This window comes from Thermobia domestica, chromosome 1 (genome assembly GCF_964235325.1).
Source record: "Thermobia domestica chromosome 1, izTheDome1.hap1.1, whole genome shotgun sequence".
NCBI classification, from domain to species: Eukaryota; Metazoa; Arthropoda; class Insecta; order Zygentoma; family Lepismatidae; genus Thermobia; species Thermobia domestica.
The window spans coordinates 164,223,198-164,236,457 of NC_137454.1; the positions used below are offsets into that span (position 1 = coordinate 164,223,198).

The 13,260-nt window shown below is 36.3% G+C and overlaps 1 protein-coding gene across 4 annotated transcripts in view; it reads right to left on the reverse strand.

Annotated features, from left to right (window-relative positions):
- LOC145690583 (cytosolic beta-glucosidase-like) overlaps window positions 1-7,760 on the reverse strand; it is a 67,862-nt gene extending 60,102 nt beyond the window's left edge. The window contains exon 1 of one of the 4 annotated variants that reach the window (XM_081765639.1): window positions 7,664-7,760. The gene's annotated coding sequence lies outside the window, so the exon portion shown is untranslated. The other 3 variants (XM_081765647.1, XM_081765621.1, XM_081765629.1) reach the window with 3 other exon arrangements.
- Between the last annotated feature and the right edge of the window lie 5,500 nt (window positions 7,761-13,260).

Consider the following 13,260-nt stretch of genomic DNA (forward strand, 5'->3'; position numbering starts at 1 on the left):
TGGAAAATTTTACACTTTTTTCCCTTTACGTTGGTCTACTTACCTTGATTTGGAACTTTCCACTGGAAAGTATTGATCCTTTTCATCCTTTTTTCCACTGAAAAGTATTGATAATTCAACAAGGAAATAATTATACTAAATATGATAATTTAATTTAAATTCATCGTAATTTGGCACATGGTAAACAGCAGTGTGGTAATTGAAGGGGAAGAAGGAGGGAAATTCCCATTCACCTCTGAACACTTTCCAGGAACCTCGTTCCTTTTCGCTTTCTAGACGAAGAGGGGACTTGGTAATGGCATCAAACCTTCATGTGTAATCACAAAAATTAAATTTATAAACAAGTAAGACATAATCGGTTTATCAGGCTTTAATTGATAATTTATTTACAAGATTCCCTATCGAAGGCGTGATAGATGAAGTTTCTGTTCTCCATGAGTCGACATTGCCAACTGACATGGTCGATATGGAAAAGATGTTGTATGGTGATAGAGAGATGATACTTCTTGCTGAGTATTACAAAACTGACCAAAAAAATCGTTATCAGACTTAAGTCTAACAAGTGGATTTCGATGAGGAGTTGCAGAAATCGGGCAGAAGTATTATCAATTTCCACGGCAGAGTGCGAGCGGGGATTTCCTCTTATTAATTTACAGATGACTAATATTAGAAATAGACTAAGTGCTCAAACATTATCTAACTTGTTGTTCATCAATGTTAATGGTGTGGTTCATGGTAGGTGGTGGGTCACGGTGGGTGGTGGGTCATGGTGGGTCGTGGGTCAGAGTGGCTCACGGTGTGTTAGTGGGTCGTGGGTCAAGTTTTCATTGACCCACGCCAACTCTGGTCTGATGTACAAAATATATAAAAACCAGGTGGGATCCAGTTTGCTTCCGTAGTCACTGTATGTTCGAATATCTCGTTTCGAAATTCAGAATGTCAAAATTCCTTCAGATTTGTGTTTCTTGTGGTGTAGTTTACAAAATATATAAAAATCACGTGGGTCCAGTTTGGTTCCGTGGTCACTTTATGTTCGAATATCTCGAGTTCCGAAATTCGGAATGTCAAAATTCCTTCAGATTCATGTTCCTCGTGCTCTAGCTTACAAAATACGTATATAAAAATCAGGTGGGGTCCAGTTTGCTTCCCTGCAGCACCAAAACTATTGTTAATTGTATATTATTAATAAGAAAAATGTTGCTTTGACCACGCAGGTTATATGTTAAAACAGTGTTGTCACATCTCAGTTTAGTTATCTCCTAGGTTCTTGTCAAGTAGAAAAGGAATAGGCGTGGTTTATTAATACCGTTTCTGGGGAACCACTGGATGTCACCTGATTGGCTAACACCTAGAGGAGGAATTTAGGGAAGATTCATAACTATTTGCCATAGTCTCTGGAAGGCAGTCCCACTTTTTGTGACCAGAAGTGTACCAGAAGGAATTAAGTAAACTGTGATGAGTTGGAGGACTGAAATACGAATATCATAGCTAAAACTTCCGCACTGATTCAGCAATACAACACAAACTTGGATAGAACGCATATAATTTTTCCACTTTTCTTTCCCTTCTTCTCTCTGCCTTTTGTGATTCTCCCTTGTGATTATATCGTTAGCGTATGTGTCTTCGGTGGGGCAGATGCGGGTTCGATTCCATGTGGGAGATCATCTAATTCGGATGTCATGTGAAACTGTAGGTCTAAATCTAATGTAGCCTCGACGCTGAAAGCAATAGTAAACTTTTACTTAATATCTTTATATCGCGGAATAGTGAGAAAAATAGCTTTCGCAAGAGCGATATGCTTTAACAGCGGCTAAGAATAGGGTAGATAAGAAAGTCATTTAATTACTGTAGTCACGATCGGATTAATTAAATAAATATGCCTATTTAAACGAACTAAACGTATTACTGTATATACTTTGAATCGGAAAGTATACTCTAATGTTTAAAATTATGAAGATGGTGTATAGTGTATAACCGTTCGATACTCTCGATTACAGCTCTGCTTCTCCCAACAAAATTTATGGGTGCGCGCCCGTTATTAAGGTATTTTTGTACTTTGGAAAAGTTATTTCCAAACCATGTGTATATCTTATTTATATTTGACAACTGTCGGAATAAATCTAAATTATGTGAAAAACAGGCAAATAACACACAAATAGAAATATAGAAGTCATTTCCATAACCACTACCCAGCCATACATGAAACTTCTAAAACAAGCGTAGTATAGAAGGTTGAATTTCCTATGTGTTCAACATTTAATCCCTACCCATGTGCACAGTATCAATCGCAGAGGGTTACTTGAAGGTCAACAGACAGGTACAAGGTTGCAGTACTGTTTTGCTATAGTAAAGTGGTTTGCGTGTCATGGCTTCCAAAGTGAACAAGATATATCGTGATACTTTTTCACATCATGTTTTCTGTCTTTAAAAAAAAATACAAAGAAATGCGCCTTAAAATCAACTATTAAGCGATATAAAAACCAAGAGGTCCCAGCTATTAGTTCACTCACCAAGTGGTGTAGAGTGCGACCGTCCAGTTCGGTGACTAAGCATGTCCCAGAGGTTACGTCTAATGGCCCTCCAGGGAAACCCCCTACAGAAAGTGTGATGGCAACACTTCTACACATGTTCTAGAAATCTGTGCCACATCCTGTGTGACAAATCTCCGGTGATCTAAATGAGGTCCATCATTGGGTGAGAAAGACCAACTGCAGACACTTCCGCAAACGAAGTCTATTCGAAGACGAGTCATTCAAAATTCCTCACTACGCCGGATGATCCTTGGGTTTATCTATCTGATTGTGCTAAAAGTTTCCGCCAAAAAGCCCGTCCTCAATCCGTCCACCATTACAGAGCAAATTTCTTGAAAAGATTTATGGTTGCCACAGGATACCGTTATAATTGGAATTCATTATCCGTGAGGTGCTGAAAAACTATAAAAATCAACTCTGCATATTATTATCAGCAACGCTGTTTACACAGAAAATCTGCCTTGACTATAGAGAAATGCCATAAATCAAGTATATTTTGTACTAAGGCAAGGCGTCATCAAAAACATCTCATTATACGCATAGATTTCGACAATGAACGGAGACAATCACTGCCATCCACTTGATCCAGTTATTGGTTCGCATCCAAGTGGCACTGTTACGCGCATTTTCATTTTTTTAATAACACTATTTCATTTTAAAAATCTAACATGTTTACGACGATTTGTTTCCACTAGAGCTTCGCAAAAGGTGATTTATATCCGAGTATTTGACACTACTTTATTAGACGGTTCTATCACATATAACTCAATTAACACAGTAGTAACAAAATTTTGCTGCCTTAAAAAGTATTCCTCAACAAGAAGAAGTTAATTATGCACCCTGCAACTAAGCTACAAGAGGTCTACGTTCAATAGCAACGGCGCAACCACACAGTCAACTTTTGGAATATTCCATTCTATTAGTTTCTCAACGTAGCTAAAGGAAAAATATCTAAATAGCCGCGTTGAGTTTTCCGTGGCTGAATGGATAAAGCCATTGCTTGATAGCTAAGAAGTTCGTGATTCAAAACCCGTTTCGGAAGCTGAAGATTTTTAAATACTTAATTCCCCAGATCTTAAGATCTTTCTCTCCCTTCGCAATCATCTGATGCTCTAAAAGAGTTCTCCACCTTAATTCGACAACTGCTTGATGTGAACCTCACAGTTCGGAAACTTTCCTTCTTCTGTTTCACAAAATCACAGATTTCGTCATAATATGGACGCTGTCTGATCATTTTTTCTCCAATTCTAAACTTGCACATGTAAATCATCCCCCCCCTCTCTCTCTCCATATTTGAATCTATCTCTCTCTTAATATCGTCCACTATGAACGCATATGGCTTAGGATCAAACCTTGGACTCTTGAAACCAAATGTAAGCGTCCTAGCAATATGCTATCCTAACTCTATAGGTTTGTTGCTAAAAGCGGCGTCATTTTATATTTTGTTCGAGGGGATTCTATGCCGACATAAGACTTTCACTCTTTGTATCAGTGTTTTACCACATATTTGATCAAACAATAGGTGTTTATCAAACTCAAGGAAGGGGGAATTACACCCTCGTGTCCTGCCCAAATATCGCCCTTGGAACATTTGCTTGCAATTATTGGGAAACAAAATGGAATTAATTACTGAATAATACTCATTTCTGTCGGTAGTTTTTAGAGGCTTTGCGCACGCATCACAAACTTTGGAAAGCACAAAAACTACTGACGTGATCGACTATTTCCATAGATTTCACAAGAAGTATCTTCCTAACTTGATGTGATGTGATGTGCAGTCTTTGAAGAAGGAAAAGAATGCAACTAAATGCGTTTATAAAGTTATTATAACATTTAGTGACAATTATTTTATTCAGGCTCTATATGTGCATTTCAGAACAAACGAATGAAAAAGACGGCTTCAGAGCTATAAAGCTTGTAAACATCGTTCCTGTTTTGTCCGTGTGAATGGAAAGAATATATTACGTCACATAGGCTGCTTTAGACAAGGAGAGGAGGAGAAGGGCGAGTTGGATTGAATACCAGGAACAATTACTCGATCGAGGCATGTGTTCCTGAATGCAGAAGCGTATGGAGCAAGAGTTTGTTAGTAATTTGGACTTAAACTTTTGATAATATTTTCTGCCGCGAACTGTACAAGACTCAACCTTAGAATTTAAAGATCGTTAACTTTAATATCTATCTATCTATCTAGTTAGCTTTCTTCTTCAGCGAGTCACTATCGCACGTCACATCTCTCCAGAACTGGTCGTTCATGACTGAATTAGCTTTGTCTTTTTCTTCACATCAGCATTGCAACCTCCTGTCTGAAGAAAAAAATTATTGCCACATAGGCTCGACATTTGCAAGCTGGAGAGCTGTTCCTTCTCTGTTCAAATTCACATGCATTATGTTAAATGCAAGCTATTTATTTCTGATTACAACTTCCATCAAATTGTATCGTCTGGTGTGTATGAAACAAAAGCAAGCAGACTGCAGTCTGCATTGTACTACTCATAATATTATCTTTCTGTTCATTCCCCCTCCGTTCTTTAAACTAGTGTTTTTCGTTCCGACACTTTACATGTATGGTCTATAAACTGAAAATTGTATCAAATTTGAAAAAATGAAAATGAAATCTTAGAGTTTTACGTCTCACGATTTTGCCGGCTAGACTAAAGGAGACGGTGATGATGAGAAATGAATGAAAAGGTGCAATGAAAAGTAGTAGGAAACGGAAGAACCTCGAGGAAACCCACGCACATGGTGTTTGTCCACCACAAACTTCACTTGGCGCGAGCTGGGATCGAACGACGGACCCCATGCGCCAGACGTGAACGCTCTACCATTGAGCCACCGCAGTCCCCAAATTTCAAGTATGTTTAACACTTGTAGAATAAAATGACAAAAACTTCCTTATGTTCAGTATTAACTATAAGAGCGGAAGATTGCTTATATGAACCTCAGTAATTAAAAACAAAAAAGTTGGGTTTGAAGGTGCATGATGGCATAAATTCAATTTCTAACCAAGCAATACCGATATTCAATTTCATGGAATTTTCAAATGTTGTACTCTATTTTACAAATGGTGTAAAAATACATATACATTCAAGTAGTTAATCCTCGGTGTCTGATGAACTATTTGGTGTTGAGCCACTATTCTGATCAAACCTTATTTATTTATTTTTAATTTTAATTTACTTATGCTAATGAGGGAATTGAAAAAGGAAGCTGAAGATCGAGAAATGTGGAAGAAACATTTACAGACCCAAACCAAAAAAGATCTCATTAGTCCCAAGACCTGCCAAAAGGTAGAATACTTAATAATTCTAATGGAATTTTATTTAATTAACAAATCTCCGGACGACTAAAATTCTTCATGCTATAATGAATTGGAAAGCTTTATTATGTTTAAAGAACAATTTCGTGACTTACGACTGTCTAATACTTACAGTGTAATTGACACTTTATTCGGGAAAACTTATTTAGTCATCTAAAACTATTTACTGTTCTGAAGCAATTTCAATACAACGATATATAGCAAAGCATTGTACTGTATTTATTAAAGTGAGCTTTAACGATGCTTCCATCATTTGAGTGGATCGACATTCGAAATGAAATGAAATCATTTGAGTTTTACATCCCACGGTTATGATGGCTAGGCTAAAGGAGACGGTGATGATGAAATAATGAATGAAATGGTGGAATGATGAAAGTGGAAGGAAATGGGAAAACCACGAGAAAACCCATGCACGCAGTGTTTGTCCACCACAAAGTTCACTTGGCGAGTGCTGGGATAGAAGCAGCGACCCCAAGCACCAGACAGGATTAACATTCAAGTAGATTGTGTCTGGCCAAATGTCCTCCGTCTATCACATGTTAACTCTCATAAAACTTCTCTGATTTTAATGAAACTTGGATGCATTCCTTTAATTTGCAGAAATAGCTTATTATTTGGGGCTTCAATCCGTCGATTTTAAGAAGTAAAACACACCTCATGAATTTCTTTTTCTTACTTCAGAATAATTTATATATGAATGCTGTAAAGCAAACACCTCGCTTCTTATATACAGACAGAAATAGAGCTTAGGATCTTATTTGCAGCAAGAAAATAGGAAAAGAAAGTTTTTGTCACGAAAAAAGTGTAATTACATTGTACGCAAGGCTGAGCGTTTACAGGGTTGTTTTGTAACAGCAGCGTTCGTGGAAACAATCAGTCAGAACACCTGAACAGAAGGTAAATCAAGCATTGAGACTTGCGGTATGTTGCCATATTTCTCATGGATATAAATCTGGGTTTCAAATTCCATATTAATATAACTAATTGTTTTATTTCATCTTTCCTAATTCGTATACAGGAATAAATTATCCATAATTGTTTCTCTTTCCAAATATTTTTCTCCGTATTAATTTGGAAGGCACGTGACTTTGTGACTCCATTCCAGAGCCGCTCCTGGACCTGATTGTTTTGGAGTTTCGAGTACTCATTCAGCACCGAAGTTGTGTTAGATGTGAACTTACAGCTTAATGTGGGATCAGAATCACAAACTTTCACGAGAAAACAGTTAATCATTGTCAATGCTTTATTCTGCTTTCCCGACTTTGGGGGGGAGGGAGAATCTAAAGTTTTATGGGGAGACCTTATTGATAACCTATCTACATGATACGCCTATATCTTCAAAAAATGTGAAAGAAAAATTCTAGAATTTTGGAAGGATTTTCCTCCCAAACGTATCTGGATAAAACATTTCCAATAACGTGTTAAAATAATAATTCTTATTCGAAATGTTGTAAGTCTTTTCAATGCATGAAATAGTGTACATTACTTCCTGCATCTAGAGGAGTTGAACAACCTACTAAATAAACATTTATCAATATTATACAGTAGAATGTGGAACGTTAACTTATAGATTCCAATGAAACAAATTAAGTGGAACCCAAAAATCAGTGAGCAATATAGGCCGCCAATTGGTGATCAAATCTATTCACCTTGTTATAGTACAATACTCACAAGTCCTTTTGCTTTGAATGTGAAGCAGCATGCAGAGAATTTGATCTTATAAAGTAAAAGATATAAATATCACACGTGTTTGTTTCTTCAAGACACGATTCAACACATTTTACAATAGCACAAACACCACATTAAAACTCACTTATCACTGCCATGCGCAAAGTTTTAGATGAATACATATTACATACAAAACACGCAACTGACCTTGGAGTAACGTCCAACATACTGTTCCTGATCGTTGAATTCAGTCAGTGAAAGGGGAGTGTTTTCTCCTCTCGGAGCTATCATCGCCTGTGAATGGCAGTAGGTCATTCAAAGATGATTTTGTGCTGGTGAACTAGATATCACGAAGCAGAATGCTTAACACAAATTATTTTCTTCAACCAAATTGTTCGATACGTTGTTAAAATAATTTAATAGTTTAATAATTTAATAATTTAATAAGTCCACTGGATTTGTTTTAAAAGTTGTCGTGCTAAGAAGCCTTGAGTAGAAATTACTTCGCACAATTATTTGATTCAAATTGTTATTTTATTGGGGTTTAAAACCCTTATACGGAAGGAAGTGTTATATAAATACTTAGATATGTTGTCGAACGTTCCATTTAGAACGGGTGTGGTATACAAACACAATGTCTGGACGAAGGTGATGGATGTGGTTTATAAGCCTCATTTGTATTTAGTTTGTCAAATAAGTAATCCAATATCCAATCATATTCAATCATGGGCTTGAATGGCTTTTAGGTCGCCCATACTTCTGTGTCTCTGAAAAAAAGACTGATAACCGTTCCAAAATGATTATTATCCTTTAAGTACTGACCTACGTGAGACCCAGATCTATGGTTTAACGAACCACATGTAGGTTACAATTGCTTTACAAGTGATTGGTGCGAATCTGGATCTTGATTTCATGAATAATGAAGAAACCAATATTTAAAGCTTGGTTATTGTTCCCTCTCAAAAATAGACATCAATTTAGTAAGTTTTACTTCCAGTGATAATCTCTTGCAGATTAAAAATATTGAAAAATAGAAATAAAATAATAGCTAACAAATAGATATATAATCTATAAAAGAAATAAAACAATCGCGTTGAAAGACCAAAGGAAAACTCAATACAATAATGTGATTATTATCCAGTAGCATCATTTCAGGTTTCGCTAGGGTGAGGGAGCAAGCTTCTCCACCGATATAACTAAGAATTTAATGTTTGTCATTATTGTATTACTATACCATTCATATATATATATATATATATATATATATATATATATATATATATATATATATATATATATATATAAATGAAATTTCAATAATAATAATAATAATAATAATAATCCATACGGTTCTCTACTTCTAGCATAAATTTTGAAACACGCTATCCCCCGACTTCTGGGGGGGGGCGATGGGTTGTCATATTGCTGCTTTTAAGGGCTCCAAACTTTGTTATGGGTTTTATTTATATATATAAAATAAGAAAGTTTCTTCTTCTGGGGGGCAATTGCCCCGATCGCCCCCCTGGATCCGCCCCTGGTTGCAAAAGTTATTTCGAACGGGATAGCCATTTCTTCGACCTCGAATATTATGAATTCAATACTATTCTCAGTCATTTTGAATATTTTGTTTTTTATCCCTTCTCACCTACCGCGTGTCGATGGGTTCTCAATGTGGAATTAAACAGCATCGGGAATGTTAGTATTCAATTTAGTTGTTCCGCAAACTATGAATTCGATACCGGTACTAACATAGGTCATTTTCCATTATTTCTATATGAAAACCTTTCAGTTTAACGTCCCACGATTATGCCCTATGGGCTAAGGGAGACGAATGATTAAGGCCAGTGAATGGTGACGGAAGAATTGCTGGAATGATAATGTGGGAGAAAATGAGAGTACTCGAGAAAAGCCACGAACACGATGTTGTCCACCACAAACTTAATTGGCCGGAGATCGAACCAGGGACCTCACGCACTAGAGGTAAGCGCTCTACCACTGAGCCAATGTGCCCTCTATATTTATATATGTTACACCCTTTTGACCACATCCTGGGGATACTAGGGATGTCTTACTCCACAATATTTTTATAAGGTTGTAAATCACATGTATACCAATATTGATTGAAATAACTACATACGTTTCAGAGTAATCGTGAAAAATGCATGTATACATGCACACATACATATATCTTCATAACGGCTTGAGCGAAAATAATAATATGTCATACCTTCTCCCATGCAATTCAATATAATGACACATACCAAACAAACTTCCACTCCCATTTGCAGGTACACTTCCAAAATAAAAGTACCTACATGATCTTCTATGGTTCCATCGCAACCCATTCCATATAATAGCTCAATTTCATCGGAAGTGGTGCTTATGTTTGCCATAGCCGATCATATATAAATGTACAAGCAGCGCCTTTGGCGTCGCCCCTGTTAGAGAATGTTCTGAGTGGAATAAATAAGGGAAAGCAACGCCAAGGCATTGGCCCAGTCAATTCCGGTTCAACTGACAGGTAATATCGGTAATCTTCTATCATTTTTGCAAGTCATCGCTTCCGCTCTCTCTAGGTGCGCTAGAAGCTTACCCCCCCACTAGGAGCTTGAAATTAAATGGGGGCGAAACCTTCATTAATCAACTTAGGGATCCCCAAAATACTAATATTGTTTATTTTCGATTATTTTTAAATATCACCATTTCACTCCCCAAGGGTGTTAATAAGAGCTGAGTTCGGACTTAATCGGCATTTGTAGTGACACTATTCACCTCTGCGACCCCAAAAACTTTGAAATCTACATTAATATTACTCGTTTCCGATCACTTTTATACGTCTCCCCACTGCCCCTATGTTATGTATCCTTACTCCTACTGGGAGCTTAACTTGGACTTAAAGATGACCGGAACTGTCATCAATCAACTTAGGGATCCCGAAAACTATGGATTCGACACTAACATCAGTTGTTTTCGATTATTTTTACGTCACCATTTCATCCTTCCAGGAGTGATAATGGTGGCTGAGCTTGGACTTAAACCGCAGCGGAAGTGAGACTATTCGTCTGTGACTCCGAAAGCTATGGATTCGACACTAATATCACCCGTTTCTGGTCATGTTTATACAGATTGGCCCAAAAGTAGGTATACAGTCTCGTACTGATCGGTCATGACATTTACTTGTTGTTATCCATACAGGTATTGACTTAATTTCTAGCTTATCTGTTCTTAATTTATTTTCACTTATACCTTAATCTAGGAACAAACCAAAACAAATAAATTCATTATCTTAATAAATTAAAATGTAATGATTGATGCTGGTCTCTTTACCTACTTTTGGCCACTCTGTATGTCCCTGCCTCTTACTGTCCGTAGGTGTGCTATACCCTCACAGTATTCTTTTCTTATAAGTAACATGTATACCAAGTTTGGTTGAAATTATTCCAGGCGTTCCAGAGTTACGCTACAATGATCATTATTACTACACTTTCATTACATCCATGGGCGGCGATTAGGGGGGGCAAAGGGGGCCAGTTGCCCCTCACTTTTCTGAAGTGACCCATTGATGTATATAGTTTCATTTGGAAATGTGAAGTTATTGTATATATTACTGGTTCATAGAAAAGAAAGATGCCATATATTTGGCGTTGCGAGAGTACGTATGGGTTATTTCTCTTCTCGTAACGTTAAGAAAGCTACAGGAATTGAGTTTTAATGGCCACGGAAAATGGTCCAAAATTTAACCTATTGGAGCGCAATAATTGCAGTGTACTTTCATTTCTTACTTACAATGTTATTCAGCCGCTTTGAAACTAATGGATAACATTTCGTCAAAAAAAAAAAAAAAAAAAAAGTCTTTCACTAGCTATTCTTTAATTGCATAAAAATTGACAGTTCCTAAAATGTATTTCTTTTTTCTAATACGTAGTAAGGAATATTGAATAAAAACAGAGTAATAAGAAACAACTTCTACCTTTTCCATTGTTTTGCAGTGTAATATACGAGTGAACTGGTGTGTTTAGGGGTGTACGAGTGTATATATAATTAAATTTAGTGAATTCAACATAATTCTAGGTTTCAGAATTATTTCGTATAACTGGAGTGATTCTAAGTATTGTTGAGTTTAGAGTATTCCAAGAAAGTAAAAACTGCACTTAATGGCAACGAACATGTTTCGGAAAGCTACAAAAGTGTTTCTTTAAATATCGTAGCATACGCTCGTAGTATTTACTGTCTTTTTAAGAGTAATAACATACATTTCATAGAATGTGTGGAATTAAAAATAAATTGTTCATTATTTCCCGGTTTCAATGTAACTTGCAAAACAAACCTCATTATTCATTACTGTGATTAATATTATCCTTTCTATTTATTTATTTTGCAAATTTGTTATTAAATAATAAGATCACACAATTTTCCAGACAGAATTTTAAGATGTTCATGAGCAAGAAATCAAACCTCTTACACTTTCGTTGTTTAACAATACAAAGGGCTAGTACCTACTTCCATTGCTCTTGTCAATTTACTTAATAAAATATGAAATATGATATACGGTATTTTAACTGAAAAATATAGTATTCTATTAGTTATGCAACCTTTCGTCAAAGTGTTAGCATCAACCAGGTAAACTAACACTGATATACAAATATTCAGATCATGTCTTGCCCCTTCCCCCCCACTTTCAACGTCCAATCGCCGCCACTGATTACATCTAATCAAAATGAATGTACTCAGTATTAAATATATGAAATAGCTAGTATAGCTACTAAGGTAAAGTATGTGGATACTTTACTATTTCCAGCAAAATTGACCAGACTAAGACAGCATTTCGAAAAAGAGTAGGCTATTGGAAAAGCATTTCCGGAAGAAGGTTCACCCCTTAAAGTTCAACACCTCACGTAGAATAGTGTATATATTCTTCACGAAAGCTATTATATTCGAAGGTATAAAGATCTACCACATATGTCAATGTTAATTGATGTAGAAAGCAATTAGCAGTAGTAAAAATTGAAAGTACTAATTTCGTAAATTCTTTATCGTTATTTTTCTATGAGAATCTGAATCACAATTTCTATTACTTACAAGTAAAGCTTACATATTGTTTCATGAGAGATTATTTTTCTAGTTCGTGGTGGTACCCCATGCCAATTTTGCCGCCACTGTATATGTATAATATTGTGGTATTGTGTAATAATTTTTGGGGGTAAGACTCACTAAACGTTTCCATAAGCTATGGACGCAAACACAATGTAATCAAAAACTTAAAGGAAAATGTTTGTTAGAAGACGGATCAATTTCGACAACTCAAGGCTTGGGGAAAAGGGGAAATGTGATTTTGGGAAATGAAATTTTAAGCTCTCCAGGGAGCAAAAATGGATATGACCAATACATATGAAACAGAAATAGAGCTTTAAATGCCTTTTTCAAACATATACCATGTATTCGGTTTTATCTCTCTCCTCTGAGCTCCAGCATTATCAGATGGGGATCATGAAACAATCGTTTTAATCTGTAGGTCTATGTGATAGCACCCAATCGCACCCCAGACTTAAGTAAACCATACGACCAGAGGTTTTCAAACTTTTTGCAGTTGAGACTCCCCTCAACCACCAAAGTCTGAACGCGCGTCCCCTGTCAAAAATGACATGTGTCCCTAAAAGAAAGACTATCACTATGATAAACTATTCTTCATTTATTAATCACTAATGGAAATATCTCATTAACATATGTGATCTATATTGTGCA